This window comes from Bos grunniens, chromosome 15 (assembly GCF_055505025.1).
Source record: "Bos grunniens cultivar Pamir isolate PY7600 chromosome 15, Bosgru_T2T1.0, whole genome shotgun sequence".
Classification (NCBI taxonomy): domain Eukaryota; kingdom Metazoa; phylum Chordata; class Mammalia; order Artiodactyla; family Bovidae; genus Bos; species Bos grunniens.
The window spans coordinates 9,154,094-9,159,457 of record NC_141179.1 but is presented as its reverse complement, the minus strand read 5'-3'; the positions used below and the strand labels follow the sequence as shown (position 1 = coordinate 9,159,457).

The 5,364-nt window shown below is 39.1% G+C and overlaps 1 pseudogene across 1 annotated transcript; it reads left to right on the top strand.

Moving 5' to 3' along the window:
- Positions 1-1,520: 1,520 nt before the first annotated feature.
- LOC147357321 (large ribosomal subunit protein eL6 pseudogene) lies at positions 1,521-2,480 on the top strand (annotated as a pseudogene). Its single transcript, XR_015141767.1, has one exon. The product of XR_015141767.1 is annotated as a large ribosomal subunit protein eL6 pseudogene (transcript).
- Positions 2,481-5,364: the final 2,884 nt, after the last annotated feature.

Here is a 5,364-nt window from a genome sequence, read left to right as displayed (position 1 = left end):
AGTGTGAGAATGGAGGAAGAATTTAATAAGGAATTGTTAAGAACAAAGGAATCAGTACAAAAAGGCTTGAAAAGTTCTCAGACTATCCATATTGCAGAGAATACCAAGGATGTGGCGGAATAATGATTTGATATAAAGTTTAGTTATGGGTATGAACCACAGACTTAATTAGCCACTCCAAGGGAAACACTGCCAATCTGAACTGAAGGGAATACAAATAAGACAAAAAGTGTCCCAGTCAGTTTGGGCTGCTAAAACAGAATACCATAGACTGGGTGTGTTATAAACAAGACAGATTTATTTCTCATAGTTCTAGAGGCCATGAAGTCTAAGATCAAGTCCCTGGCAGATTCAGTGTCTGGTGAGAGCCCACTTCCTCATTCATAGACAGTAACCTCATATGGCAAAAGGGGTGAGGGAGAGCTCTGAGGGCCCTATAAGGACACTAATCTCATCACGAGGGCTCCACCATCATGACCCAATTACCTCCCAAAGCTTCTGCCCTCCAAATACCATCACATTGTGGGTTATTAGGTCTCAATATATGAATTTTGGGGAGAAACAAATATTCTGTGTATAGCACCAGGAAAACTGTCAGACTTCTTAGATCCTACAGGACCACATCAGAGAGCAGTTCAACCGCAAACAAGCAATATTCTTCAAAACACAGTAAGAGATCCCAAAAGCAATTATCAGGACTCTCTCCTGAGTTTCTAAGGATAGAAACATCACCTCAATTTCAACACATGAAAGGGCAGTCACCCTGGAGCTGCGGAGGCTGGGCTTCCTGAAGCTCTGTAGGCTTGACCCCACGCTGGCAGAATCCTGGAGGCATGACCCCCATCAAGCAGAGACGCAGGGGCAGGACTGCCCCTCCACAGCTCCCTAAGGCAGAGCATTAATCCCAAGAGAACTATTCCCCAAACTTAAGATCTAATGGCATTTTCATTGCTAGGTTTTTGACTCACTTCAGACATGTTATCCCTTTCCTCCTGATTTCTCCCTTCTGAAATAACTATACCTATTCTATTCCTTGGAGAAGGAAATGGCAACCCACTCCAGTGTTCTTGCCTGGAGAATCCCAGGGACGGGGGAGCCTGGTGGGCTGCCGTCTATGGGGTCGCACAGAGTCAGACATGACTGAAGTGACTTAGCATAGCATAGCATAGCATTCTATTCCTGTCCCATCATTGTGTTTTGGATGCACTGTATGTTGGAAGTGCATCACTTATCTGGTTTCATAGACTGGAGAGGAAATTTCCCTCGGGATGAATCATCCCTGGAGTCTCTGTCATATCTGATTTACATATACAGTCAGCCATTGGCATCCACGGGTTGTGCCCACAGATTTAACCAACTGAACAACAATCAAAAATTTTTTTCAGAAAGCTTCAAAACCCAAAAATTCAATTTGCTGTGTGGCAGCAATTATTTACATATCATTTATACTATATTTACAAGTTACTGCATAGCATTTACATTGTGTTAGGTATTACAAGTAATCTAGAGATTATTTAAAGTATATAAGTGCAGCTCTTTCCCATCTTGCAAGATGGCGGGTGAAAAGGCTGAGAAGCCAGATACTAAGGAGAAAAAACCTGAAGCCAAGAAGGCTGATGCTGGCAACAAGGCTAAAAAGGTGGAAAAGGTGAAGAAAGTTAAGAAGGGGAAGCCCCACTGCAGCCGAAATCCTGTCCTGGTCAGAGGAATTGGCAGATATTCCCGATCAGCCATGTACTCCAGAAAGGCCTTGTACAAGAGAAAGTATTCAGCAGCTAAATCCAAGGTTGAAAAGAAAAAGAAGGTTCGTGTTCTTGCTACTGTCACAAAACCAGTTGGTGGAGACAAGAATGGTGGTACCCGAGTGGTCAAACTTCGCAAAATGCCTAGGTATTACCCTACTGAAGATGTGCCTCAAAAACTGTTGAGTCATGGCAAAAAACCCTTCAGTAAGCATGTGAGGAAGCTGCATGCCATCATCACTCCTGGGACCATTCTGATCATCCTCACTGGGCGCCACAGAGGCAAGAGGGTCGTTTTCCTGAAGCAGCTGGGCAGTGGCTTGCTACTTGTGACTGGGCCTCTATCCCTCAATCGAGTTCCTCTGCGTAGAACACACCAGAAATTTGTCATTGCCACCTCCACCAAAATCGATATCAGTGATGTGAAAATCCCAGAACATCTCACTGACACTTACTTCAAGAAGAAGAAGCTGCGTAAACCCAGACACCAGGAGGGCGAGATCTTCGATACAGAGAGAGAGAAATAAGAGATCACAGAGCAGTGCAAGGTTGATCAGAAAGCTGTGGACTCACAAATTCTGCGAAGAATCAAAGCTGTCCCTCAGCTCCAGGGCTACCTCCGCTCCGTGTTTGCTCTCACAAATGGAATTTATCCTTACAAAGTAGTGTTCTGAACTTCTTGCAAAGAACCTAATTAAATAACTTGTCATTTCCAAAAATAAAATAAAATAAAATAAAGTATATAAGTGCAAGCTATATGCAAACCCTACATCACTTTATATAAGGAAGTTAGACTTTGGTATTTGAGGGAGTCCTGGAAGCAATACCTTCTTGGTTATCAAGGTAATGGCTGTATTTGGATTACACCTGGGACTTTGGACTTAAGAGTTGATACTGGAACCAATTGAGACTTTTAAAGGTGTTGAGATGAAATGAGTATCCTGTGTGTGGGAAGGATATAAATTTTGAAGGGCCAGGAAAGAATGTGAGAGACTGAATGTTCTCCAAAATTCATATGCTAAAACTTTAACCTTCAATATGGTGCTGTTAGTAGGTAAGGCCCCTGGGAGGTCATTAATTGAATAATAAAGACTGGATCCCCTATGATGAGATTAGTGTCTTTGTAAGATGAGAAAGAGACACCAGAGCTTCCTCTTCCACCATGGAAGGATACGGAAAGAGAGCAGCTTTCCACAAGCCAGAAAGAGGGCCCTATTTTTAAAGAACCAAATTTGCCAGCATCTTGATCTTGGAATTCCCAGACTCCAGAACTCTGAGAAATAAATATTTGTTCTTTGAGCCACCTGGTCTACAGTGTTTTTTTATAGCAGTCCAAGCTAAGGCAAGCTGCATATAGCATGAAATATAACTTCAAACTGGTTGAAACACTTAGGATATTGATTATCTAACATTAATAGAAATCCAGAAGTATGGGCGCTTTTGTCCAGTTTAATCAAATCAATTCTGTTATCAAGGATCCAGGTTCTTTCTGTCCCTCTATTCAACTACCCACAATGTCAGCTTCATCTTAAAATTATCTCTCATGATTTCAAGTTGGCCATCTTTGGCTATTAGAACTTCATGCTTTCTCGTTGTAATTGAACAAGAAAGAGAAAGGCCTCTCCTACACTTATGGAATAAATGGCCTTTTCTACAACTTGATTGGTCAAAATAAATCATATATTAACCTTGCATCACTGCAAGTCTTCAAAGGAAGTCTATATATTAAATAACTTAGAGTAATAAGACTGCACCTCCTCTAGAATGGAGTCAGCTTTCCCTAAAATAGAAGAGGTGGAAATCCAAACTAAGATTATATTAGAAGGGAGAAAAAGGTGAATAACTGTCTGGTGGACAATAATATTATCTACTGCACAGTATATGCAACTCTTATTAAGGCCCAGTTTTATCTATGAATTCATGTTCTGAGATTTACTAAGGTTCCATTTTGCAGACAATACTGAATTATTGCTGAAGAAAAAAATAACTGCTTAAAAAGTTTACAGATCACACCAAGAGTATAATTATATGCTCACATAAGTGACTTCAAATTCCAAAATAATTTCAAAAACTAAAGTATTGTCACACAAATAAGAGTTAAGTTGAATATCAGAATAAGTATATAGTGTTTGCAGTAATTATTTGTTATTTTCAGTGCCTCTTACCCAGTTTTTCAGTTAACTTTCTCCAGGTTACCCCAAAGTCAGTACATACACTTTTTTTCTGTCTTCCTCAGGACAGTCTAACCTTGCTTCTATCCACTATATTTTATAGTGAATATAAAATATAACCATTATTAATGGACTCTCAAAATCCTAATCTTAACCCAGAATATAGGGAATATTATTTATGAGTGCTCCTATAATCACTGATGACCTCAATAAGAATTTGAACTCAGTAAAAGATTTGGTCTCAGATAGATAACACACCTCCACAGTATAAGTCAAAAGATTAAAAATAACTCAAGGAAACTAGGTTAAGACATAATGGTCATCATTTACACTGACCCTTTACATTAAGCTCTTGAGGCTCCTGTTCATTGAAATTATAAGTACCTTGATAACCTTCATGTTTTTTCTCTCATCTTTGTGTTTTTACAAGTTCCTATAATCATGAGCTTGTGCACCTTTCTCTTCATTCATTATCATATTTAAATTTAATTAAAAAATTAATATCTTCACAATTTATAAATGGTCTTTTGACAGTACTTCACTACAGTAAAGCAATTTCCTGGCTTTCATTAATGACCAGACTGAAATCTTCTAAAAACTGAACAATGGAGCTATTAAAACAATGGATACTATTCACCATCTGGGTCTCCTTGAAAGTTTATTTGAGGCCAAGCTGTTATTTCTATAGAAGAAAAGAAAATGGACTAAACTGGAAAACCCAATAGGCTTATTACACATACTTATAAAATTTTTACTCAGATAAGGCATACACTTGATTAGCTTCTAGCAGTCAAAAATGTAGAGAATAGAGATAAATACTTAGCAATTCAAGAGATAAATCTTAGGAACAGAAGAAATAGAAGGGGTGGTAAGAATTATCTGAAAAGTGAATCAAGGACTGACTGCATCTGACACACATCTGTTTAAAAGTAATTTCAAGTCATCAAGTGGCCAATATTTTGAACACAGCAATTCACTGATTACTTGTGTAACTTCAAGTGGTTATTTATCCAGGGCATTTTCAAAGCAGAGGCTGGAGAAGACTCCCTGCTCTTGAGTCCCAGAACCAAAGCCTAATAGCTGTGTGACCTTGAACAAGTCACTTGACCTCTGTATTCATCATTTCTCACCAGAAAAATAGAGATAATTATTATAACAATTTTTTTGTGATAATTTATAAGTACTAAACAAGGTAGTATATGTAAAGCACAACATTTAGCACTTTGTAAGCCCCTTATGGATATCATGTATTATGATCAATTTGAAGAAAGAAGTGGCATTGAAACATGTAAAATATCATGTATGAAACGAGATGCCAGTCCAGGTTCGATGCATGATACTGGATGCTTGGGGCTAGTGCACTGGGACGACCCAGAGGGATGGTATGGGGAGGGAGGAGGGAGGAGGGTTCAGGATGGGGAACACATGTATACCTGTGGTGGATTCATTTT